Genomic DNA, 27,774 nt, shown 5'->3' with positions numbered 1-27,774 from the left:
AGGAAGGGAGGGAGAGAGAGAGGAGGAGGGAGGGAGGGAAAGCGAGAGAAGAAGAGAAAGAAAGAAGAAAGAAAGAAAGAGAAGAAAGAAAGAAAGAAAGAAAGAAAGAAAGAAAGAAAGAAAGAGAAGAAAGAAAGAAAGAAAGAAAGAAAGAAAGAAAGAAAGAAAGAAAGAAAGAAAGAAAGAAAGAAAGAAAGAAAGAAAGAAAGAAAGAAAGAAAGCGAAAAAGAGGAACACGAAAGACCAAGTTGGGGTGTGGGAGAGAGGAGATGGGGGAAGAGAGAATGTTGGAGACCAAGTCACAAGGCGGGTGGAAGGCGCCTGAGTGCTGGAAACAGCTGAGGGAGCTTTAGAAGCAGGGCTGTCTCACGGCCTCAGCTACCTGCGATGTGAGGATGTGAAGTCTTCATTTCCTCAAAGCCTCTGTCAGGCTCACCATCCTCCTTAGCTCCTGTGCTCCTGTGTGGGTGCTTCTGTGGACAGTATAGGGGGCCGACTCCCTACCTAGGTCCACCTGTGCTGGACACAGTTGGCTTACATTGACCACAAAGCCATGCTGACACCAGAAATTACCTGGACAAGAGGCTCCAGGACACGGGAGTTCCTACAGGCATGAGACCAGGGTTTATGAAACACACACATTTCTCAATTAAAGTCTGGGTGATAGAATAAGATACCCACATTGGACAGTAAATGAAGGAGACTGTAAAAGCGCATGCCTCTGTGGCGCCCCCTAGGGGTCCTGCAGTCCACATCTGGATTTTTGGTAGGAAAATCCCTTTCAGCAGCAGAGGCCCCAGTGGACGAACAGTCCGTTGTCAGCCTTGGCCGCCTCCTCTGAGGTCGCATCATCGCAGAGGCAAAGCGGGTGGAGGGTCCGTTTTTTACTTCTCCTCCTAGGCTGGACGGAGCCCTGGGTCCCAGTTCTACTTGTGAACATACCGAGCTGGTGCTGAAATCACACGTAATCCCTCTGAAGTCTGAGGAGCAGAAGTGAACATTCTCCTGCATCAGCCTCCTAAGTAGCTGGGATTACAGGCCCCTGCTACCACGCCCAGCTATTTTTTGTATTTTTAGTAGAGACAGGGTTTCACCATGTTGGTCAAGCTAGTCTCAAACTCCTGACTTCAGGTGATCTGTCCGCCTTGGCCTCCCAAAGTGCTGGGATTACAGGCATGAGTTACTGCACTCAGCCTACATCTTGATGGAGGAACTGTTAAATTTCTGTTTCCTCAGTACCTAGAGAAACACCTTATGGGACATTAATGAAGTAGCCAAGTGACTCTTGGAGGGAGGAAAAGTAAAATAGAAGGGAAAGGAAGGGAAGGGAAGGGAAAGAAAGGGAAGGGAGGGAGGGAGGGAGGGAGGGAAGGAGGGAAGGAAGGAAGGAAGGAAGGAAGGAAGGAAGGAAGGAAGGAAGGAAGGAAGGAAGGAAGGAAGGAAGGAAGGAAGGAAGGAAAAGGGAGGGAGGGAAAGAAGGGAAAGGAGGGAAGGGAGGGAAGGAAGGTAGCGTGGGAGTTCTGTCCCTGCCCTCAAGGGGCTCCTTGTCCGGCCAAGTGGGAGGACATCCCTGGCTCTCTTCACCCTGCCTTTTTCCCTCCCTCTGAGGACTCTGGAGGCTTACTGCATGGACCTGACCCCAGCAGCCCCTGTGGTGTAGGGAGCAGTGGCTGTTGGTAGCACAGGCCTTATTTAAACTTTTTCCATGTAAATAACCAATAGTCATAAAAAGGAAAATTGCATTTGCTTTGAGTGGGCAGAAGATACATTTAAGTCAAAATGAGGAATATTCTCCAAGCGTGGCTTCAGCTCATGAATAACAACACTATATTACTTTTTTTTTTTTCCAGGCTTTCAGCTCGACAGAGCTATTTGTCCTTGCATACCAATGCAACAAATTATATTATTTAATGAAAAATGCGCCAGCCCCAGCTTCTGAGGCAAAGTCTCCCTACATCAGTGACATTATCATTAATGCATCAGAAGCCACGGATCAACCCAGCCTCTGTTGATGACCATGCCAAGAGGGACAGCTCATGGAGCCCAGCGCCCAGCAGATGCCTCACAGATGCCCGTGTGCTCACCGATGCAGATCTGGGGCTGCTTAAGGGAAACTTCTTGTGGCTGGAGCCGCCCCAGGGCCCCAGGTGACCAGCCTGGCATTGTTCTGGTAAGGGCAGAAGTGAGGCTTTGATCAAAGCTTCTCTGGGATTCCCAGGCGCCCTTCGTTTCAGGGGTCTGCAGGGTGGGGCTCTCCCACTTCTTCCCGCAGGCTTGTTGGCTCACTCATGCGTGCAACCCCATGTCCTCGGCCAGCGCACGCCTGCAGCGCTCACATGCGCTTACCAATCTTCCTGCTGGAGGACACACCTGGGAGGGCAGGGCTGGGTCTTATTCAGCTGCAAAACACAAAGACGCGGGCCCACTCCATGCAGGACACTGAGTGCCTGCCGTGCACCCTGAACTGGCCTGGAGGAGGCACTCGGGGCACAGCCAGGCCAGGAGCCACTGGTCTGACTGCCCACCTGCCCAGGGAGTCAGTCCTGCCGCAGCTGAGAGGTCAGACAGCACCTTGTCTGGAGGAGCTGATGGATTAGCATCTCCAGGCAATTTCAGCCCTGTGGTCAGTGCCGTGAGAGGCCACAATTCGGGCCACGTTTCCTGATCACCTACTCTGTGCTAGGGTGGGGTAAGAGGTAGGAGGGAGGAGGCACAAGACATAGGCAGATGGTGGCCACCCATGGAGGCTCTGCTACCCTCTGCAGCCCCAAGCCATTCTTCCTGGAACCCTCAAGACCTGGCTGAAATGCAACTACCTCTTCCAGGGAGCCCTCCAGGACTCCCACTGGCAGTGATGTTTTCTCTATCGTCTGCTGCTCTGCAAGCGAAACCTCCTCTGCGAGGGGCAAGTCTATGGCACATTTTAACTCCTAGTTACTTGGCAGAGTTTTACTCCCACGAAATAGATGTGAAAACTGAGACCTGGCAAATTCAAGCCCTCTTTGAGGACAACCGCTTGCAAACGGCAGAACAGGGGCAGGACTGCACATCTTCTGTCTCTGGGCAAGCTGGTTTGAAAGGTCGGTTCACAAAACTTCTCTTTTCACACCTGCATTGCTCAGGGCTGAGGTGGGGTGCCCAAGATTCGGGACTTCCAGTTTTATAGCCAGGAAAGTCCTTGGAAAACCCGGATGCATTGGCTTTCTCTCTCTCCTCGTTCAGAATGACTTGAGGTATGAAGAATCCAGGAGGATGGAAGTTAAATTAAAATACACACAAATAAACAAGCAAAATACCAGCAAAATACCATCAAAAGACATGCTCACTGCTGCTGGAGCAAAGTCCACAGGCATGCCTAGCTCTGCAGCCCCGCTGGTCCCCCAGTGCTGAGCACGAAGAAGGCTCCTCACTCACACCAGCCCAGCGGTGCCAGTGAGGAGGAGCTGGTCAGGAGTCCTGATCTGCAGGCACCAGCTCCCATGGTGTGAGTCACACTTGCCCAGCTTCCCCTCTGCCTAGGAAGGCACCCCACTGTAGCCCTGGCAAAAAGCTAGTGTCAGGATTCAAGAGTGGCATTGTATGTGGACCTTCGTGGAAACCAAAGTGTGGGGAGAATGTTTCTTCCTCACCTCCCCCGACTTTGTGCTACCTTTTTCTTTTCTGTTTTATTTTTTGTTTTTTGTTTTTTTGAGATGGTGTCTTGCTCTGTCACCCAGGCTGGACTGCAGTGGTGCGATCTCGGCTCACTGCAAGCTCCGCCTCCCGGGTTTACGCCATTCTTCTGCCTCAGCCTCCCGAGTAGCTGGGACTACAGGTGCCCGCCATCATGCCCAGCTATTTTTTTATTTTTTTAGTGGAGACAGGGTTTCACCGTGTTAGCCAGGATGGCCTCGATCTCCTGACCTCGTGATCTGCCTGCCTTGGCCTCCCAAAGTCCTGGGATTACAGGCATGAGCCACCGCACCCAGCCTTCCTACAGGACATTGACCAACAATAGTTTTAGAAGATGCAAGTGCTGCCTGTCTTCCTGACTTTGATGCCTCGTGGAACACTGCAGCTTGGATAGTTCCTGTTTGAAAATAGGGAGATCTGGAGTCCTTCACTCCTTCCTTCCAAGTGTGCCCAGATCAGTGTGTGCTGACTGGAGGCCCCAGAGAGCCAGTGGTAGGCTCTGGCTGCAGGAGTGACAGGTAGGGAGGTGAGGCCCGCCAGGAGTCTCTGCTTCTCCCAGACCCCCCACCCCTTCCAGGGATGGAGACCTTCTGTGCCTCTGACAGCCCAATTCTGACTCTTAAAAATTTACACCGTTCATCATAAATTTCCACAACTAATGCTTTTCCCTTAAATAAGCATTGAAATTTATGGGTGATCATGGAAATCTCTCATCACATGTGAGTCAGAGCCACGAAAACGGTGAAGCAGGAATTCTAATTTTTAATGAAAGAGCTGACCCACGCTGAGTCATAAAAGATCAGACGCTGCCGTGTCTGTTTGTCTCGGGGTGCACCCATTCCTTCTTACCCTGGTGAGGAGTGGTCTCGATTCTGTGATTCTGCCAGCAACTGTGAGCTCTGTGCTTCTCTGTGGAGCCCACTGCTGAGCCAGCTAAGGCACCAGGAGGCGCAGAACCAGGGGCCCTGGGTCACTGTCTCGGCATCCCATGCTGTCCTACCCTATGGAGGGGCTGCAGGAGACCTTGACACACCTAGGCCTGTCCCTGGAGCACAGTAGGTCTTCAACCCCCTTAGCTGAGCAATGCGCCTGCACTGCAAGCCCAGAGCACTGCCCACAACACAGAGGACAAGGAGAGCCATACTATGCTCCCAGTCATTCCTTCCTCAGCTCAGCCCTCTCTGCCCTCCTCCTGCCAGCCATCGAGACAGTGAGGTCTTCATGGCCAGAGATCTCTGCCAAGCCCCCTACAGCAGAGCTTCCACACCAGACACACAGTGGGTGCAACACATACATCGGGAAATTGACATGAGGGCAGGACTTTCTCAGCCCTGGCTGGAACCTGGGTTCCACACTCACCGTGCCAAGAATCCACTTAACCTCTCTACACCTGTATTTCCTCACTGAGAGATTGAGGTCACAAGGCCAACACAGGGTCGCTTCCGGGATTTAATGAAACAATGTGGGTCAAGGCCCAGCCCACCATCAGTGCTGTCACGAGTGGCTTTCCCCTGCCTGCTCCGTGCTCCTGAACATCTGCTAGCCTTGCTTTCCGATGTGAGCAGGGAGTTTCTCTATCTGAATAATCCAACCTCTGGACCACGGCACACTGACGCTGAGAAAGTCAGCGTGTTCCGTAACCTCAGTACCACTGAACAGGAACTTAGACGGATACAGGGTACTCAGGAAGTGCTGCATGACCACGTAAAGAAATGGATGTGGACAAATCCACAGATTCCGTGAATAATATGGAGCTGAATTAAGTGTACAGCAAAGCCCTCATTTTACAGGGTATTGAAAGCAAATATCTACAGAGATTGGATCACTCACCCAATATGGCCAGGAAGAGACTGGCAGAGTCAGTGCTGGGCTGACCAGGGGAAGTCCCACAGGACTCCCAACCTCTGAGACAGCCGAAATTATAAAGGAAATGCACTTTTAAAGATAATCAAATCAGGGACACTTCAGTGAAGATTCAGCTCAGACATCAGGCTTCTTTTCTAACCCCAAACTCCATGGTCAGCAAATAAACACTGCATTTATTGGCGTCCTCCATTCCCAGCTCTTCTACAGACACCACACAGCCAAGACAACTGTGTTTTGCCCTACAGCCTGCCGACAGCCTGCCTTCCCATGACGTTCTCTCTACAGTCTGATGACAGCCTTCCTTCCCATGATGTTCTGTTTTACAGCCTGGCAGCAACCTCCCTTCCTGTGATGTGCTGCCCAATAGCCAACAAGCCTATCTTCCCATGATGTTCTGCTCTACAATCTGACAACAGCCCTTTCTCATGATGCTCTGCTCTATAGTCTGACAACAGTCTTCCTTCCCATGACATTCTTCCCTATAGACTAACAAGAGCCTTCCCTCCAATGATGCTCTGCCCAACAGCTAACAACAGCCTTCTTTCTCATGATGCTCTGCCCAACAGCTGACAACAGCCTCCCTTCCTATGATGCTCTGCTCAACAGCCAACAACAGTCTGCTTCCTGTGATGCTCTTCCCTAGAACCAGCAACAGCCTGCCTTCCCATGATGCCCTGCCCAACAGCTGACAACAGTCTGCCCTCCCATGATGCTCTTCCCCAGAACCAACAACAGTCTGACCTCCCATGATGCTCTTCCTTAGAACCAACAGCAATCTCCCCTCCCATGATGAAGGAAGCATCCCATGATGCTCTGCTCTACAATCTGACAACAGCCCCCTTTGCTTTGCTTTACAGCCTGACAACAGTCTTCTTCCCATGATAATCTGCCCCACAGCCTGACAAGAGCCTCCCTTCCCATGATGCCCTGCCCAACAGCTGACAACAGTCTGCCCTCCCATGATGCTCTTCCCCAGAACCAACAACAGTCTGCCCTCCCATGATGCTCTGCCCCAGAACCAACAACAGTCTGCCCTCCCATGATGCTCTGCCCCACAGCCAACAACAGCCTTCCTTCCCATGATGCTCTGCCCTACAACCGACAGAAGCCTTCCTTCCCATGATGCTCTGCCCTACAGCCGACAGCTACACCTCCCTTGGCACCAGGATTTGCCCCCAGTCTGACAGCAGCCTTCCTTCCCAGAACGCCTTGCCCTGGCCTGGGCAGCGTTGTCCGAACCCACATGAGGGTGGTGTCAGTGTTGTCCACGTCCCAGCCTTGAGGTCAGCCAGCCACAGAAGCAGCAGCTGTGGGGACAAGCTTCTGTGTGCAGCTCTGCTGTTCACCAGCTGTGTCCTTCAGAAAGCCCTGGAGCTCTCTGGGCCTCAGGTGACCTTTCGGAGTGTAGACAAGGCCAACAGCTCTGACCTCAGATGGCCATGGCAGGCAGGGTCTATCAGTGACTGAGGATACTTGCAGCAGAGACATGGCAGCGGCACAAACCATCTTGGGGCCCTGGGAAAGAAGAGAGGGTGGGCAGATTCCACAGTCTTATGAGGTCACAATGCACAGGGTTTGTTGGGTGACTGGGTGCAGAGGGTGACAGAGGAAACAGTGAAGGAGTCCTGGGTCCTGAAGTGGCAACTGTGGAGGTCGCTGTGTTCCATCCTATGCTGCAGACCCAGGGCCGGGCCACAGAGCTCGGGAGAGGGGCAGGAAGAGGGTGCAGGGAGGAAGAGGGGCCAGGTGCTCTGCCCACACACTGAGTCTGAGGAGCCGTCCAGGAGCAAAGGGCTGGAAGGTGCTGAGACCTGGGGGGCTCGTGGCTCAGGAGGGGGCTGAGCATCCTCAGCAGAGGGAAGCCCTGGGATAGGCAGGCCGAGGAGGAAGCAGGCCTGGAACGAGCTCTCTGCCATACTTTGATCGTGTGGCCGGGGAAAGGACCCAGGCGTTGCAGCTGCCCCCACTAGGGCTGCAGAAACTGCTTCGGAGGCCTTCTCGCGGCAGAGAGGGAGGGCAGGGAGGAGCATGGGAAGAGCAGACTTGGCTTCAGAGGCCGGGCCCAGGCTCTGCTCTGTGGGTTGCTAACTCCGCCCCCAAGAAAGCCACCCTGGCCCTCCAGCCCTGGGGACAGAGACACTCAAACAGGTGGCTGTGCTGCCATCACATCTGGGTGTCTTCACACATGAACATGACAGTGGAACTCTCTCCCCCTAGGCTTTCTTTCATTTCAAAAGCTCCTCTCGCTTGAGGGCTGGTCCTGGGCTGGGTGCCGGTGCCAAGCCATGCGTGTGTTTTCTTAATGCACGCACCCAAGCTCTGAGGAATGTCTCATTGTTCTTGTGCCACGTCACAGATGAGTAGACTGGGCTGGGGAGCTCAGGTGGGAAGTGGAGAAGCCAGGATTCAGGCTCAGGTACCCTCATTCTCCCAGTGGGCCACTCTGCCTCTTCCCGGGGCCTACTCGCCCATGGGTGTTTAGGGGGTGCCTGTGATGTGTGGTGCCTGGAACCTGGAGCTGGGGAAGCAGAGAGGAAGTCAGATCCTTCTCAGACAGGAAAGAGACAGGACTCCGCAGGATGGAGAAGATTTTCTGGAGGACGAGGGAGCACTCCTTTCTTCCTGGGGCTGGAGGCAGGTGGGCACCCGGAAGCCTGAAATTCAAGACTGAGAAGATGTTCCCCAGTGGGGGAACTTGCCTGGGTCAGCGGCTTTCCAGGAACAGAAGTCAGTGAGTGCAAAGGAGGAAGCAAGAAATGCTGGGTGCTCTCGGGGAATCACATTCACTGCCTTCCCTGTGACCTCCAAAGCAAGGCCCTCCGTCCGGGTGGATGGCGCTGCCCTGAGACTCATGGGAGGGGAGAGGGCTGGGCGGGGCGATTCTTCCTAGCAGGTGGCCTGGGGAGGGTGGTGAGGCTGACCGGCGCCCCTGCCTGCTGCTGCCTGTGACGATTTGCTCAACATTGTGTGATGAAATTTCATTATCCACCACACTTATTTTTGTCTTCTCTATCTATTCTGGGAAGCGGATTCTTAGATCACCAATTAGAAATGTCACTTGAGCTTTTGAGAAAGGGGGGGTAATTTGCAAAGTCTATAATTGAGAATAGTAATCAAATTCGTTGACAACTTCAATGATACTAAAATGGTAATTAATTGTACATTTTTGACGGAATATATAATATTTATCTATTTTGAACTTTTACTGATTAGCAACAAGCTCTGGTATATTGGTTCTTTTAGATCTGATTTCTATAGTTAGCATCATCTTTTTGTTTTCTTTCATTTTTTTCCACTGAAAGTTTCCTATGAAAGAGAGAATCCACTTAAGAATAAACTTCAGAGCTGGTCACAGTGGCTCACGCGTGTAATCCCAGTACCTTGGGAGGCTGAGGCGTGTGGATCACCTGAGGTCAGGAGCATGAGACCAGCCTGGCCAACATGGTGAAACCCCATCTCTACTAAATGCAAAAAAAATCATCTGAGCATGGTGGAACATGCCTGTAATCCCAGCTACTTGGGAGACTGAGGCAGGAGAATCACTTGAACCCGAGAGACAGAGGTTGCAGTGAGCCGCGATCACGCCACTGTACTCCAGCCTGGGCAACAAGAGTGAAATTCTGTCTCAAAAAAGCAAAAACAGAAACAAAAGAATAAACTTCTGGTTCAACTCACCCCTTAGTGCCTGCTTAGCGGGAACGGTGAAAACAGGGTCTCCTGGGCCTCGGGTGGGCGGGAAGCAGGTGTGGGAGGGGAGAGAGAAGGACCAAAGGCCCTCTGCAGTGAGACACACCAGGCACAGCCCCGCAGGAAGCTGAGTAAGGTACGGGGCACTCATGGGAGCGTTGACCATCCAGGCTTGCTGGTGAGCACCTGGTGTTAGCACCGGAAGGCCTGGACCCTGGACCTGTGCTCAGCCGGAAGGCCTGGACCCTGGACCTCTGTTCAGCTGGAAGGTCTGGACCCCGGACCTGTGTTCAACCTGCTCAGGCTGCTCCATGCATGTCATTTATTCAAGGCAGGCCACTTCCAGGATGACAAAACCACATCTGAGATGGACTATGAGTTGGCTCGGGTGGTAATGACAAAATACCACAGCCTGGGAGGCTTTGGCAACAGGAACTTGTTCTCTCCCAGTCCTGGAGGCCGGAAGCCCAAGATGAAGGTGTCACAGGACTCCTCCCCAGGCCCCGCGCCTGGGCTTTGCAGACGGTGTCTCCTCCCTGTGTCCTCACATGGGCGGCCCTCTGTGGGGGTCCCTTCCCTCATCTCCTCTTCTTATGAGGCCCCCAGTCCTGTGGGATTAGGGCCCACCCCAAAGATTCCACTTTAACTGAATTGTCTCTGGAAAAGCCCCATCTCCACATGAGGTCACAGGCTGAGGTCCTGAGGGTTGGGACCTACATGTGAAATTTGGGGGAGGAAGGTCGGCTGGAACAGGTGACAGGCGGATGGGCAAACTCTTCCCCCAGGATAGCAGTGGGTGTCCACGAGAGGCTGCTGAGAGACTGTTCTCGATGAAGGCCGGGTCCCCGTGGGGCATCCCAAAGGCACTGAGGCCATGGAAGACACACGCCAGGGTGCAGCTCTGGGCATGGCTGCTGGGTCTTCCTTAGCTTCCTTTATCACAGAAACAACGCTGCGAAGGATAGGAGGAAAGAGGAGGATGCCACCAGTCACCCTTGCTTGTTGGGATGCCAACAACGGCCAGGACTGAGCGGAGGAAGTGGTGGCATCGGAAGCCGAGGCTGTTCTGGGATTTGCCACTGAGGTCACATGGGAGCAGTCCTGCGGGCCCCTGCCTGTCACCCCTTCTCGCAGATGGGAGCTGGGGGTGCCCTTAGTGAGTGGTAGATGCAGCAGTTAAGTCCAGCCCCCTACGGTTAATGATTCTTCTTGGGGAAATGGATGAGATTGAGCCCACAGCACATGATTCTGATGTGGCTTCGGTGACTACAAATGAGATGCCATTAGGGTCAGCAGTGAGCACTGCCTCCCGGTCTCCTTTATCCAGGTGCCTGGCTTCCAGCACTCACCCGAGCACCATGGGGACTGAGGCACTAGGAGCCGCAGTCTCTGCCCCCTCCCAGGGCACCATCTATGCTAAATCTTATCTTCAGCTTTATAAGTTGAGAATGTGCTCTCAATCTGCATTTTAATTATATCTTCAAATCTCGTCTTTTGCTTCCCAACAAGTCAATGGCACAAATTTTCTCTTTCTACCACGCAGTCCTCAATCTGTTGTCTTCATCAGCCCATAGATTACCCACAGCAGTTGAACTCTTCCTGCAAAGACATTGACAGAGGAATTGAAACAGAACAGTGAACAAAGTTTAAGAAATTTGGAATAACAGACTTTCTGCTGGAAAAAATAAAATCTATTTGCACTTATCGAGATACGTCGTTGCCTCAAGTGATGAGAACAACCTGTTCGCTGCACCAAGCGCTGCCTTCTGGGGCTTGGAGAATCCTCTCCATTCTGAGGGAAGATTCCAACAGTTACCCAAACCCCAGGACACTGAGAAGGTTCAGACCTCCCCCTCTCCTGGGCCGCCTGGGGTCCAGCCCCTGGTCCGTGTTCACCAAGCTCTACTTGCAGGAAGATACTTCCTCCCAGGGGCCACCCTCGTGCACAAGCTGATGAGCCCCAGAGGAAGCATGGGAGATGGCGTGTGTAGCCCCCAGACTGCACCTGAGTCCTGCGGTGAGGGCCTGTGCATTGGGACGGGACAGAGCGGGGACTGAGGAGAGATGGGCTTCCTGGGAGCCCAAGAAGCACAGAGTCCAGACCAGGCTGGCTTTCCAGGCGCTGATGTCAGTGAAAGCAAAGAAGGAAGCAAGAAGGGCTGGGTGTTCTCGGGGAACCACATTCGCAGCTCTCCCTGCGACCTCCAAAGCAAGACCTTCCCACAGGGTGGGTAGCGCTGCCATGAGACTCATGGGAAGGGAGAGGGCTGGGTGCGGCAACTCTTCCTAGCGGGTGGCCTGAGGAGGGTAGCGAGGCCAAAGCATCAAGTGCAATGAGGACAGAAGCTTAGATGACTCCTCCCTGTGTTTGCAAAGCACACAGCTGAGACCAGACTAGGCACCCTGAGATTGCAGGGCCACAGCTCCGGCAGCCCCCAGAGACGGACTGTGTAGCACAGTTCTCAGCATTTAAAACACAGTATGCTGTGGCTGGCTCTGTAGAGGGTGAGACACCCCGTGAGTTCTCCTGGAAACAGCTAGATAAGATGTGAGAGAACAGGGACTCTGAGAGCAGATGGGGCAAGGTCCAGGGACATTTGGATCCTTCCTGGTAATGTGGCCCACCCTCAAAAGCCAGAAGGAGGTGGTGAACTGTGCCTGCCAGCAGCCAGCACACTTTCCTTCTCCTGCAGCCTCAAGAGCATCTCGCTGGCTTCTGATGAGCTCCCTGGTGCCTCCCACCCCTAGGACCTGCACCCCTTTATCATGTGAAATCGGGGCACCAGCAATATTTGTCACTACTGACCAAACGCCAAGATGGGCCAGGCAGAAGGGGTGATAGACCCAGGCCAGGAAGTCAGGGCCTCATCCTGTAGCCAACAGGATCCCCTGCTAAGCCCTTGCCTCCCCAGGTCTCCCACGCAGAAAATGAGGGAGCCGGTCCCTTGGCTCTGAGGAAGGTGGGCCATCCAACAGCCATTCCTGCACCGCCACATCCCTAATCACCGCAGTCAGACCTCACGCCCCCGCCACCACGCAACACGTCCCAAATCCAATTGATAAGATGTAAAACATTGCCTCCCCCACCTTCTGTGCACAGCGGGTCAAAAGTAGGTGACGTTCATTGCATTACTTGGCATAAACATGATTTTAATAATTACCATGGGCCAGAACCCGTGCCTGCTCTTGAATAATGAGCACTGAATTCTATTATAGTTCAGGATTAAATATCTTCCAGCTCAGTTCCTGCAGCAGGCTGGCGAGGCGATGTCCGTGGCCCAGAGCATGCCTCCATGGTGTATACAGCCCAAGATGAAAAATCCCTGCTGCTATTCTGAGCCCCTAATAACATATCATTTTGCAGCCATACACAGCCGCATCTGAATTATATTCTGTGTTTTGTAATCAAGAGGACTTGCTGGAATTTGTTATCATTTTAGGTGGTTTTCTTGTTCACTGAAGATAATAGTTATTCTCTACCTGAGGACACATATTAGTCTTATGACAACATCTTCACATTGGAAACGGTTTATTTATAGTTCTTATCTGCACCATCAACATCAGGCAGCTTTAATATCTGCACATTTTGGTGAGCTGCGCCCAGCATCCCAGCCCCAGAGCAGGGCAGGAGCTTGGAGACCACTCCCAGAGCCCATCTCCCAGAACCTCTTCCTCTTGAGAAAGAGGCCCTGGGAGGTTAATTGGCTCGCCCAAGGTTACCTGAATAATGTAAGGCCCTTTGGTAACACACATTAACTCTGCATTTCAAACACCTCCCCCGCAAGTGTATTTCACTGGCCAGTTTGCTTCACTAACCCATATGTGAGGGAGACAGAGGAAGAGAAGCGCAGGTGGTAAGTTGCAGGTGACCAGACACTTGTGTTAGGAAAATCCAGAGTTCCCCACGCCCCACGGAAGCAGCCAACAGAGAATCGCCTCTGTGGTGTGGGTTTAGAAAGCTGAGTTTAGAGATTTCTCCTGAGAAATTGTGTGGAAGGATAGTTATTTGAGATGTTCATGAAGTGAAAAATGCATGGACGCACACATGCACACATGAGAAAAGGGGAAACCCCCTCCCATCCGACGTTGTCTCATGATGTTGATGCTACAGTCATAAAACCTTATTTTGCAGATTACAAAACAATTTCAATAGAATATCCCATTTGATCCCTCCAGAACAAAACCATATGTGGTAGAGAGACAAGTATCATGATTACCATTTTTCAAGAAAACAAAAGAGAGATGGAGATCCTGGGAGTTGAGAACTCACTCCCCACACTGGTTGGGGCCTGTGGGATGTGGGTACATCTCCTGGTCTTGGCTCCATTGTTCTTCCCTTGGTGCCTCACCCTTTACCCCAGGAGGGTTTGCAGGGTCATCCCTGTCCAGGTGCCTAAAATCCCACCATCCGGAAGCAACCTGTATCTTGTCATTTATTCGGATGTTATCAATTCTACATATAAGTCTTTTTTTTTTTTTTTTTTGAGATGGAGTCTCACTCTGTCACCCAGGCTGGAGTGCAGTGGCACAATCTCGGCTCACTGCAAGCTCCACTTCATATGTTCAAACGATTCTCCTGCCTCAGCCTCCCAAGAAGCTGGTGTTAGAGATGCACCCCACCACGCCCGACTAACTGTTTGTATTTCTAGCAGAGACAGAGTTTCACCATGTTGACCAGGCTGCTCTCGAACTCCTGAGTGATCTGCCCGTCTTGGCCTCCCAAAGTGCTGGGATTATAGGCGTGAGCCACTGAGCCCGGCCTGTCTACATATACGTCTTATGCTTTGCTGATTAAATGTACCCTTAGGTATTTTAGAAAGTTAATTCGTTATGATGAATAGATTTTCTGTCCATCTCCACTTGAAATTGGATAGTTCTGAAAGAATTGTTATTATTCTGTTGTGAATTGACCTGCCCCAGCGACGTCACCACATTCACGGGTGGTGTTCATAGTACCTTCAGCCTTTTGGTTTTCTGGGGATACAACCGTATCCTGGACCAGTGAGTGAGTCTTTTCAATGTTAATTATACATCTATTAAGATTCCAACCAGATTCCTCGTGGATATTTTGGCAGACTGGACAAAGCGATCTTCAATTGCACATAGAAGATACAATGTCCAGGAACTGCTATTTGTTTAATTAAGTGTAAATAGCTCCTTCCATCAAGACAATATGACGTTTCCACACATAGACCAAAACAACTCAATGGAACATAACAAAATACCCAAATTTGTCACTGCCATGGCCACTTTTATGTGTCAACTTGGCTGGGCCGGAGTAGCCAGTTACTCAGCCCAACGCAAACCTGCGTGTCGCTGTGGAGGTATTTTGTAGATGTGGCTCACACCTCCTACCGATGGGCTTTAAGTAAAGAAGATGACCCTCAATCATGTGGGTGGAACTCAATCTATCAGCCGAAGGCCTTCAGAGGAAAAACTGAGATTTTCTGGAGAAGAAATTCTGCCTCCAAACAGCAGTGCTGACTCTCCCTGAGTCTCCAGCCTGCCAGCCTGTCCTATGTATTTTAGACTTACTAAACCCCGTGATCACATGAGCCAATGCCTTAAAATAAACCTCTCTTTCCACACCTCAAATTTTCTGCATCGGTTCTCTAATCGGATTAGATTTCAAAGCCCTAATGACTCCATTCCAGGGGTGAAGCGTCTGTAACACGATGTGGTGATGGAGAGACAGACAATCCCACAACCGCATGCTCCTCATCAAATGCTCAGAAGAGCCAAGGTTCTTGGTGGCCACTTATTTGGTGCCTCAGAACATTTTTGTCAAACTAAAGAGCATAAGGAGATTGGTTCTCCTAACTGTGCTCAGCAAAGTAGGAAAAAAGAAAGAGACGAGCTCAGGGATTAGAATTCCCGCACAAGCACCCGGTAAGTGACTTAAAACTGTCTGGGTCTACCCCGAAGGAAGCCTTTCTCTCCTGTGGCTGCAGAGCTGAGATTTCTGAAAACCAAATCTAGAGTCTCATCCTACAAGTGGCTGAATTGCAACCAAAAGTGAACCCCACCTTTTTAGGGAGGGTGTTGATTGGTGGACAGACCTGAATGCCCTCAGGACCCCCCACCCTCTTTGTTTCCAGGCCTGTAACTAGGCTCAAGTCTCAGAAGAAGCCGAGAGGTCAGGGACTCATGCATGAGTGTGACCTGTGAGAAGGTGCACTACAATTTTTTTTTTGAGACACAGTCTTGCTCTGTAGCCCAGGCTGGAGTGCAGTGGTGCAATCTCCACCTCCCGGGTTCAAGTGATTCTCGTGCCTCAGTTTCCCAAGTAGCTGGGACTACAGGTGAACGCCACCACACCCAGGTAATTGTTTGTATTTTTAGTAGAGATGGGGTTTCACCATGTTGGTCAGGCTGGTCTCTAAATCCTGACCTCAGATGATCCTCCCGCCTCAGCCTCCCAAAGTGCTGGGATTACAGGAATGAGCCACTGTGTCCGGCTGCACTACAATTTTAAAACCCACATTTTCCAATTTACAGGGACAGAAATCTCAGGACTATATGTGGAAATGGACATTGAATATGTTGGATAATGGTGGAAGGAAAATAAATTCAGGCTGAATTTGTTGATACAGGCTGTATAAGCAGAAATTCTCAATTCAGTGCTGTAGCTCAGAGGTGGGGGAAGCGGTCTGGAGGGGAGCGGGCGTGGAGGGAAACGCGAGATGGAGGGGAGGGGCGTGACCAGGGGAGGGTCCTCTTGACAATGTGTGACCATGTGTCAGGCTGGTTGCCTGAAGCCTGAACCACAGCATGTGAGCTGGAAATGCTGGGCTGGAATTCGTTTACTGTAGAAGAAGGGATTCGAAGGTCTAGAGAGGCTGGAGCATGAGAGTGGATATGCCAGTAAGACCCGCTCTCACCCTGGGAGGGCTCAGAGGCCATGCCTTTGCCTGTGGCCATGATAAATGAACGCATGCAGGATCCCAGCTTTGCTGAAGTGTCCTGTCATTGTTCTCTTCTGTAGGTCAGATATTATGGTGGGAAACGCTGCCAGGAAACTGAGATCCAAAAATGCAGTGGGGGTCATTGGCCCCTGGTGTGGCAGGGCCAGGGCCCAACATTTCATAGCCAGGGAACAAGGGGGTGTGGTTGTAGTGATGGACAGCAGAGTCACTGCACCAATTAGAATAGTCTGACCTACAGAGACCCATTGTATTGGCTGGTGGACTACAGTGTCCATAAAACAGAAGTAGATGGGCAGGCTGGGCATGGCTCACACCTGTAATCCCAGCACTTTGGGAGGCTGAGGTGGGCAGATCACCTGAGGTCAGGAGGTCAAGACCAGCCTGGCCAACGTGACGAAACCCCATCTCTATTAAAAATACAATAATTAGCTGGGCGTGTGGCGGTCCCCTGTAATTCTAATTACTTGGGAGGCTGCGGCAGGAGAATCGCTTGAACCCAGGAGCAGAGGTGGCAGTGAGCCGAGATTGCACAATTGCACTTCAATCTGGGCAAGAAGAGTGAAATTACATCTTTAAATAAATAAATAAAAACATACATAAGAATTAGATGAAGCCGGGCGCAGTGACTCATGCCTGTAGTCCCAGCACTTTGGGAGGCCGAGGTGGGCGGATCACAAGGTCAGGAGATCGAGACCACGGTGAAACCCCGTCCCTACTAAAAATACAAAAAATTAGCCGGGCGTGGTGGCAGGCACCTGTAGTCCCAGCTACTCAGGAGGCTGAGGCAGGAGAATGGTGTGAACCCAGGAGGCGGAGCTTGCAGTGAGCTGAGATCGCGCCACTGCACTCCAGCCTGGGGACAGAGCGAGACTCCATCTCAAAAAAAAAAAAAGAATTAGATGGGCAGTCTACTAAGTTTTTACTTGACCCGTATAAGTGGAAACATTCCATCAAGTGAACAAAAATGTAACTTGAATCACTCAGCCACAGCCCCTCCATCAATTTCCAGTCTTGAGCCAGTTTACAAACACAAAATCCCTTGAATAAAGGGGAGGCCTGTTCCACGTTAGGAAGGACCCAGCTACGCTGCCAAAATTTAGTCAATTTTCTCCCATCCTTCCCCAGAGGATCTGTGGCCTTTTACTGAGGTAGATATACATTGGAGAAAAGAAACTAATCAGAGCTTTGGGGGACTGCTGGACGCTAGCTCCGAACTGACATTAATTCTAGGGACCCCAGAGGTCACTGTCACCCTCCAGTCTGAGTCGGGGCTTAGGGAGGTCAGGAGGTCAATGGAGTTTTTGCTCACGTTCATCTCACGGTAGGCCCAGTGGGTCCCTGAAACCATCCTGTGGTTATTTTCCTAGTTGCAGGTGCATTGTTGGAATAGACGCCCTCAACACCTGCAGGGTCTCCATGCAGGTTCCCTGACCTGTGTTGTGAGGAGTGTTACTGTGGGAAAGGCCACAGTGGAAGCCACATTAACAGCCTCTACCCAGGACAGCAGTAAACCAAAAGCAATACTGCAACCTTGGAAGCCCTGCAGACATTGGTGCCACCATCAAGGACTTGCAGGATGCAGGGGTGGTGAGTCCCACTGCGTCTTCATTGCATTTTATTTGGCCTGTGCAAATGACAGCTGGATCCTGAAGAATGACACTGAATTCTCAAGTCACTTAACCGAGTGGGGACTCCACCTGTGGCTGTGTCCCAGATGTGGTTTTACTGCTAATGGACACACCCTTGGGTCGCTGGTATGCACACCCAACTTTGTGGCTTGGTGGGTCAGATAACACCAGTTCATGATGAGCAGCTCCGATCACGTGGTAACTGGGGGGGCCCTGGTGAAGGATTCCATTTGTGCTAAGGCCCAGCAGCAAGCCAAGAGCTGTTTCTCAAAAGGACAGCAGTGACAGGGGATGGTAAGGCTTTGCTTCCAAATCTGAAAAGATCTTGCACTGTGACTTACCTCTGGGGCCTGCCAAAGTCTCCACACACAATCCCTGTCTGCCACTGACATCTCCAGCAACACTGGATCTGCTGGGTCTTTTTTTCTTTTTTTTTTTCTTTTGAGATGGAGTCTCGCTCTGTCCCCCAGGATGGAGTGCAGTGGTGCGATCTCGGCTCACTGCAAGCTCTGCCTCCCGGGTTCACACCATTCTTCTGCCTCAGCCTCCTGAAGCTGGGACTACAGGCACCTGCCACCAAGCCCGGTTAATTTTTTTGTATTTTTAGTAGAGACAGGGTTTCACTGTGTTCACCAGGATGGTCTCGATCTCCTGACCTCGTGATCCACCCGCCTCGGCCTCCCAAAGTGCTGGGATTACAGGCGTGAGCCACCGTGCCCAGCCTCTGCTGTGTGGCAGAGAGCCAAATGTGTAAATGTCTTACCAGTAAGTCACGAGCAATTGCTACTCCTTGCTCACTAGGTCTAATCAGCATAAAGTCATCCATGGAATGAACTAGTGTGAGTTCTTGTAAAAGTGAAAGGTGATTGACATGCTAAGAACTCAATTCTGACATAAGTTGGAGAGTTGATGGACTACTGGGGTAGGACGGTGAAGGTGCCTGGCTGGCCTTGCCAGCTGAAAGCGAACTGCCTTATAATGGGGATGGAGAAGACATTTGCCAGATCAATGTCTGCATACCAGGGCTCATGAACAAAGAGCCCATGGTGCCAGGGATGGAGGCTGTGCGTTGGCTCAGAAACATAGACTCCCGCTCATCAAGCCCCAGTGGCTACGGCCACAACAGACTGTCCAACCTGCCAGCAGCAGAGACCAGCATGGGGCCCCAGTGTGGCACCACTCCCTGGGGTGATCAGCCAGCTACGTGGGGGCAGGTTGATTACATCGGACGGCTTCCGCCCTGCATGGGGCAGCATTTTGTCCTTGCTGGAACAGGCACTCTGGGCGTGAATTTATCTTCCCTGCACTGAATCCTGCTGCAAAAACAACCATCCCTGGGCTCACAGCTGCCTCGTCCACCATTGTGGTGTCCACACGGCATTGCCTCTCACCAAGGAACTCACGTGACACAATTGAAGTGCGGCAATTGGCTCATGCTCACAGAATTCCCTGGTTGCATCTGCTTTCTGTAACTCTGAAGCAGCAAAGACCAGTGCAGGGCCCGATGTGGCACCATTCCCTGGGGTGATCAGCCAGCTGCACCGCTACCTCGGTGCCAGCATCAACTGCTTTTGACCACTGAGAAAACCAAGACCCAGAGGGGCTGGAACACACCCTGTTTCTTGTAGGTGGGAAGAGGCAGTGCCAGGAAGGGAACCGGGGGCTGGCATCCCCCAGCCTCAATGCTCCTTCTCAAGTGGAAAGAAGCACCTTGAAGAGCTGACAGAGTGTCCCCACCACCTGCGGGCCAGGTCGCCTTTCCCAAGGGCCAGGAGCATGTCCTGGCTCCATCCCAGAACCAGACCCGAGCCATCCTAAGAAAGCCCTGCCCCGGGTGACACCTGCTGTGGGAAGGGCCCTGCAGCAGCAAGGAGGATGTGAGGCAGATTTGGGGTGGGGGAGGACTGCGGGAGGCCAGGTGGGGGAGGAGTGTCACCTTCCCCAGGGACCCAGGGAGGGCAATGGCCAAGACTCACACAGGCACTGCCTCTGACAGCAAGTGATAGTAGGGAGTGAGACCACCACTTCTCCTCCTGCCCTTCCCAATTTCTCCCCCACCTCCCCTTTTCCCTAGTTTATAAGACAGGAGAAAATGGAGAAAACAAAACATTAGAAAGAAACAGAAGAAGATTAAATAGCTAGAGGACCTTGGCACCACCACCCAGCCCTGCTGGTTTGAATAATAATAATATTAACCCCTGACCAAAACTACCCGTGTTATCTGTGAATTCCAGACATTGTATGAAAAAACAATGTAAAACTTTTTGTTCTGTTAGCTGATGCGTGTAGCCCCCAATCACATTCCCCACGCTTGCTCCATCTGTCACAAGCCTTTCACGAGGACCCCTTAAAGTTGTAAGCCCTTAAAAGGGCCAAGAATTTCTTTTTCAGGGAGCTTGGCTTTTAAGACGCAACTCTGTCGACGCTCCTGGCCAAATACACTTCTTACTTCTTTAATCCGGTGTCTGAGGAGTTTTGTCTGCTGCTCGTCCTGCTACAATAGAATGATAGAATTGGCCTTTTGAAGACTAGGTCACAGCAACAGCTTGGTGGGCACCCATCTTGCACAGAGCTCACCAACTCCCCATTGCAGCCCCAGGCACTCCCGAAGCCTCTGCTCTTGCTTCCTGAGCCCTGGTCACTTGGGATAAACCTGGAAGGTTCTTCAAGGGCAGTTACAAGATGGAGAAGAAAGCCCAGCCCAGAGGAGAGAAGGTGGGGCATCCCCTCCCCACCGACGCCACCCTGCAGCCCCCCACAGAGGAGTACAGTGAGAAGGTCACCTTGAAGAGAGTCTGGAAGGAAGCCCTCAGGCTGCACAGGTTTTTGTTTGTTTGTTTGTTTGTTTTCTGAGACAGAGTCTCGCTCTGTCACGCAGGCTGGAGTGCAGTAGTATGATCCCAGCTCATTGCAACCTCCACCTCCCTGGTTTAAGTGATTCTCCTGCCTCAGCCTCCAGTGTAGCTGGGATTACAGGCACCCACCACCATGCCCAGCTAATTTTGTATTTTAGTAGAGATGGGGTTTCACCATGTTGGCCAGGCTGGTCTCAAACTCCTGACCTCAGGTGATCTGCCCCCTCAGCCTCCCAAAGTGCTGGGATTACAGGCATGAACCACTGTGCCCAACCTAGGCTTTTGACATCTGGAAGCAACGAGAAGAGCTTTGAGATGTGTTCAGGACTCCGCAGGACAGGGAAGGATGCAGGCAGAGCTCAGCATCAGCTCATTTACTCTCAGCCTTGAGAACAAATGGACCTGCTCTGCCGCCTCCACCAAGGCTGGCTTCTCCGCTCCTGGAATAAACTCGCTGGTCCATGATGGATTATCCATCTAAATATACTACAGGATTTGATTTCTTATTTAAATTTTATTGAAGATTTTTGAATCCGAATTTAGAAATGAAATTAACATGTAATTTTTTCTTCCTTTACTATCATGATCAATCTTTGGTGTTAAGCTTTTCATCTTTTTGTGTGATCTAGAATAGTTTAAATATCATAGGAATTAAAGAATAACCAGAATACAATTTGGAAATCATTAACTCAAGGAGTCATTTTATTAGATAATTTTAAAATAGTCCCAAGCTCCACTGTGACCAGAGTCTTCCAGGTAAAATGACAGAACTTAGGGAACAAAATCAAAGTCAGAAGTGGCTGCATCAAGAAGGGCTGGGAGAGAGGGTTGAGTAGACGCTAGGATGGGGAATTTTCACTTCTCATTTTGTAGACATATATCTATGTTATTTTATTAAAATTATTTCAGATGTAAGACAAGACTACACAGGAGACTAATAAACACCCTCTTGCCCCACCACCAAGGTTTAGCAAATCAAAATATGATTTACTTAAAAAATTCTCATAACAACTTTTTATTGCGCCATAGAGAATACATCTGAAAGGCCCGCCTCTCTGAGTGTTCACACACAGAGCACATCAGATCACAAGGCAGGACCTGATCACCCCCCCAAGGCGCTCTGCCTTGCCCAAAGAGAGGCTCCAATCTTCCCTGTCATGGCAGGGATGCCTCTTGAGCCTCTTAGCCTCCATGTGAATGGAACCAGAGTCTCTTTTTGCTGATGGGATATTTGTGGGATTCCTCCAGAAATGACCCTGTGCATGACCTTGTGGACCCTCCACTCCCGTTGTGTGTGATTGCATAGTGTGTTGCATCTGGTGTATGCACCCATTCTCTGGATGAACAGGCAGCAGGCTCCAACCGGGCACGACCAAGAGAATTGCTTCCAGACTATTCCAGGCAGGAAGTAGTTCTTGGTAAACACACAGACCCATTTTATTGGGTTTATACCCAGGAAGGGAACCACATGGGCATGGAATGTGCTTGGTTTTGGCTGCAGGAGGTGCTGCTCAGGGGCTTCCCAAAGGGACGGTAGCAGACCCTGCACTGCAGCAGGGAAGAGGTGGGTCCCAGCACTTCTGGAGGCCGAGGCAGGTGGATCACCTGAGGTCGTGAGTTTGAGACCAGTCTGGCCAACAGGGTGAAACCCTGTCTCTACAAAGAATACAAAATTAGCCAGGTGTGACGGCGTAATGCCTGTGATCCCAGCTACTCAGGAGGCTGCGACAGGAGAATAGCTTGAACTTGGGAGGCGGAGGCTGCAGTGAGCCTGCAAGCGCAACTGTTGCACTCCAGCCTGGGTGAGACAGAGCAAGACTCAGTTTCAAAAAGAAAGGTGGAGCTCCTGAGCCCCTCCCCCCAGGCACCTCCCAGGCTGCTGAACACTCAGCGGCAGCTCAGGGAAGAGGCACAGAGTGCGAGGGCCCTCGGACATGCCTTTTTGTGAGGAGTTTAGTCAAACATGTGGCCCCACTTTCTGTTGCATTGTCTTTCTTTTTTTTTTTTAAGAGATGGAATCACTCTCTGTTACCCAGGCTGGAGTACAGTGGTGCAATCTCGGCTCACTGCAATCTCCGCCTCTTATCCTCCATGTGAACCAAGCACTTTCCGTGCCCATGTGGTTCCCTTTCTGAGTATAAACCCAGCAGAATGGGTTTGTGTGTTTACCAAGAGCCACTGCCTGGAATATTCCGGAAGCACTTCTCTTGGTCGTGCCCAGTTGGAGCCTGCTGCCTGCTCATCCAGAGAATGGGTGCGTACACCAGACACTACACCGGGTTCAAGCGATTCTCCCGCCTCAGCCTCCCGAGTTGCTGGAGTTACAGGCACTGGCCACTGTGTTGCCTTGTCTTTCTTCCTTACCCATGTGAAGCTCATTACACACGTTGGCTACGAGTCCTGTGTTGCAAGCATGCCTTGTCAGTATCTCCCCCCACCGACAACTGTCCTCTCACTCTCTTAATGGCATTAATTTCTCTCTTATTAGAAAATAAACGGAGCGTCCTCATTTTAATATAACTCAGTGCGTCCACTTCCCCAGGCCTTGTTTACGAAACCTGCCCCGCTAAGATCACAAAAATGCTCTCCTTTGCTTTCTTCTAAAAGCGTTCTGGTTTTCACATTTAGCCCTGTAATCCATCTGAAATTGATTTTTATGTAAGGTAAAAGGCAGGGATCAGGATGTGTCTTTACCCCCGCAGATATTCAGCGGATCCCTCCCCACTTATTGAAGAGCCCCCCTCCACTTTTCTTCCTGAACTGTAATCTTGGGTTTCTTTCAAATAATTTTTTTTTAATGAAACTCAAGCTTATACACAAGTTTTCCCATTAATGTCCTCATTCTATTCTGGGATCTCATCCAGAGCCCTACATCAAATTTACTTGTCACAACTCTCTGGTTCCTCTGGTCTGCAACAGTTTCTACATCTCTCCTTATTTTTTATGACCTTGACGGTCCCAAGGAGTACGGGCTACATGTTCTGTGAACTGTCCCGGAGCCTGGGTTTGCCTGTTGTTTCTTGGAAATCACATCACAGAAGGGAAATGCCTGTCTCATCACACCGCCCCCGAGATGTGGGATTTCCACCTGCCATCGCTGGGGTACCGACCTTCATCATGTGGTTAAGGTGGCATCTGCCAGGATTCTCCACTGAGAAGTTCCTGTGGTTCCTTGTTGAGCCTATTCTTTGGAAACCAGTCATTGAATCTGACCCCACCACCTTGGAGAAGAGAGGAGCTTATTAATCTCCACCTCCTGGATAACAAGGAGTAGCTACACAGAATCAGAATTCTATAACAAAGTTTAGTGTCTCCTCCATTTGTTTATTTATTCAGCCATTTATTTATATTCATGTAGACTTATGCATATTAATTTTCTACACTGGCAAGTCTTTCAAGCATTCAGTATTAAAGGCAGGGTGGTTGCTTGCTTCTGATTGATATGGAGCAAAAGGGACCAGACTCGGCCTCTCACCAGAAGCAATAAAGCCAGAGAAAATACATGAAAAAAATCATTTTCCAAACACTGGACATCGGGCAGGGAAGGACGGGGGAGCCTGAGAGGAGGGAAACCAGTGCAGTGATCTCTGTGATTGCTTTAGCCGCTGCCAAGAGTTTCCAGCCACAGTACCCCGAGGGGGATCCACATGGGGCCTGGCGGACCCCTGCATTGCATGGACAGAGCTTAGAGTCCACAGAGGCCAGGGCAGCTGGAATGAACTGGCCAGCATGGACAGAGTTCCTGAGAGGGGAGGGCAGCATGGGGAGTGGGCCCTAGAGTTCTCCAGGCCCCCACACCCCAGTGTTCACTGAATATGGACCAGTACATGTATGTGAGGAAGCTTTATAGATGTACTGCTCTGGCTACAAAGTACATCTTTTAGCCAATGCCCCAAGCTCGCCAGGATGGGAATATCGCCTGTTCTCACCAGGCATCAGGAAGAGCTCAGAGTTCCCGGAACATTGAGTAGATTCTTCAGAATGCTCATGCATGCCTCTGAGTAGGGGAAAATTGGCCCTAGACTAAATGTTGCTCTCGTTCTGCCTAATCAATGGGGAAAGCACTTCCTGAAAGGATAAAACTATTTCCAAGTAACTTAATTGTATATCAGAACAAAGCTCAAAAATAATGTAGGAATATAAAAAATTTAATACCAAAGAAGATAAAATTCATAACATCTGGCATCCAATCAAAAACTACCAGGTAGCCCAAAATGAAGAGTGAAAAAAAAAAAATCAGCTCATGCCTGTAATCTCAGCAATTTGAGAGGCCAAGGCGGGTGGATCACGAGGTCAGGAGATCGAGACCATCCTGGCTAACACAGTGAAACCCCGTCTCTACTAAAAATGCAAAAAACTAGGCGGGCGTGGTGGCGGGCGCCTGTAGTCCCAGCTACTTGGGAGGCTGAGGCAGGAGAATGGCGTGAACCCGGGAGGCAGAGCTTGCAGTGAGCTGAGATCTGGCCACTGCACTCTAGCCTGGGCAACAGAACGAGACTCCATCTCAAAAAAAAAAAAAAAAAAAAATCAATTAAAATCAACCCATGACCAACGCGGATGTTAAAATTAACCAAAAAGGACATGAATATAGTTATTTAAATTATAACCACAAGTTCAAAACACTAGAGCAAAGATTGGTCATGTTAAGTAGACGCTTGGAGGTTATTAAAAAGCACCAAACCAAACATGAAAACTACAATGTATGAGATGAAAATACACTGAACGAGATTAATGGAAAATTAGACGTTGTAAAAGAAAATATCAGTGAACATGAAGGCATAGCAATAGAAACTATCGAAAATGAAATGTATAGAGAAAAAACTAAAACAACAGCATATTAGTGAATGATAGAAACTTTTTTTTTTTCCTTGAGACGGAGTCTTGCTCTGTCTCCCAGGCTGGAGTGCAGTGGCATGATCTTGGCTCACTGCAACCTCTGCCTACTGGGTTCCAGCAATTCTCCTGCCTCAGCCTCCTGAGTAGCTGGGAATACAGGTGCCGGGCACCATGCCCAGCTAATTTTTTGTATTTTTAGTAGAAATGGAGTTTCACCATGTCGGGGAGGCTGGTCTCCTACTCCTGACCTCAAGTGATCCACCTGCCTCAGCCTCCCAAAGTGTTGGGATTACAGGCATGAGCCACCGCACCCGACCGAGAACCTTTTTAGTAGCCTAATATATTTGTCCTTAGAGTCCCCAGAGAGACAAGAAAGAAAGGAAAACATATTTGAAGAAATAATGGCTGACATTTTCGTGAATTTCTGGAAAATTATAAGCCCATAAACACAAGATGCTTTTGAGCCCCAAGATTAAGAAATAAGAAAACTACCAGGTGCATCTTCATAAATTGTTCAAAACTACGGATAAAGAGAAAATTTTAAAGCAGCAAGATAAGTTATATTACATATAGAGCACAGGTAAGTACGGCAACAGATTTATCATCGGAAACCATCTGAGCAAGAAGTCAGTAGAGCAGTGTCTTTAAAGTAAAAAAAGTCAGCTCTCAGTTCTATATCCAGTGAAAATATCTTTTGAAAGTGAAGACAAAATAAAGACTTTTTAGACATACAAATGCTGAAAGAATTCATCATGGCCAAGAAATATATCACTATAAGAGCTACTTAACTAGTAAATGAGTTTTGCAAAGTTGCAGAATACAAGATACATGTACAAAATCAATTGTAGTTCTACATACTATCAATGAGCAATTAGAAATTAAAATTTAAAAACACCATTTGCAAAGGCATCAAAAATATAAAATACTTATGACTCACAATATGTAGGTTAATATGCAATTTCTATCAAAGTGCCAGAAGGATTTATTATATCTGATTCTAAAGTTTATACAGGAAACTAAAGGAACCAGAATAGAAAAAAAAAAAAAAATTGAAAAGAAGAATGAAATTAGGGAAATTGCACTACCCGGTGTTAAGATTTAAAGGCTTACTCTGTAGCTGCAGTCATGAAGATAGTGCTGTTTTTTATAACCATAGATAAATACAGCTATGGAACAGAATACAGTTCATGGACAGACATACTCTATGGACTGATTTAATGTCAAAGGTGCAAAGGAGATGCAGTGGAGAAAAGGTGGTCTCTTATTTAACCCCGTAGAATGTAAAATCTTTTTTTTTTTGCAGCACTGAAAATGACAGAAACAATGACAAAGCACAAACAACTGAAAAGTCAATGTTTTTCAATACAAACATATGACAAACAAATGGCTGTCCTTAATTTACAATAAGCTTGTACAAATCAAAAGTAAAAGATGAACAACCTAAAAGAGCTCCAGGCCAAGAACTGAAACAGGCAGTCTTCAAAAAAAGGAAGACGAATGTGGCTGGGCGCAGTGGCTCACGCCTGTAATCCCAGCACTTTGGAAAGCCGAGGCAGGTGGATCACGAGGTCAGGAGATCAAGACCACCCTGGCTAACACAGTGAAACCCCCATCTCTTCTGAAAATACAAAAATTAGCCAGGCGTGGTGGGGGGTGCCTGTAGTCCCAGCTACTTGGGAGTCTGAGGCGGGAGAATGGTGTGAACCCAGGAGGCGGAGGTTGCAGTGAGCCAAGATCACACCACTGCACTCCAGCCTGGGTGACAGAGGGAGACTCCTTCCCAAAAAAATATAAAATAAAATAAAATAAAATAAAATAAAGATAAATGTCTATCAGACACATGAAAAGGTGTTCAGTCTTATTTATGATTTATAGAATCAATCTTATTTATGATTGCTGGAATTCAAATAAAAACAGCCAAAATTTTTTTTAAAAATGTGTTTTTTCTCACCCAACAGATCCTCAGTGGTTTCAAAGCTGTAGGTGGAGGAGGGACAAGTACTCCCCTACCCTCGGGGGAAGTAGAAGCTGACGCTGTGTCTGCAGTGGGGGAATGGTCAGCACAGACAGCCACCAGATCAAGAAAAACTAGTTGTCAATCAAGGCCCACTCACTTAGAAACAATCTAAATAAAACCCGGAAGATCAGAGCAGATTATTTTAATATTTAATTTGTGTTTTATCATTACCAACATGTAAAATCCATGGACAAAATGTTTGTTCTATATTTTGTACTATACATTTCTTCATGCAACTCATGACCTGAAGAATCAAATATTGACTGTGGGTTTTCAAGCGTGGTTTT

Source organism: Rhinopithecus bieti, unplaced genomic scaffold, assembly GCF_001698545.2.
Source record: "Rhinopithecus bieti isolate Rb0 unplaced genomic scaffold, ASM169854v2 scaffold_38181, whole genome shotgun sequence".
Lineage (NCBI taxonomy): Eukaryota > Metazoa > Chordata > Mammalia > Primates > Cercopithecidae > Rhinopithecus > Rhinopithecus bieti.
This window is presented reverse-complemented; position numbering follows the sequence as displayed.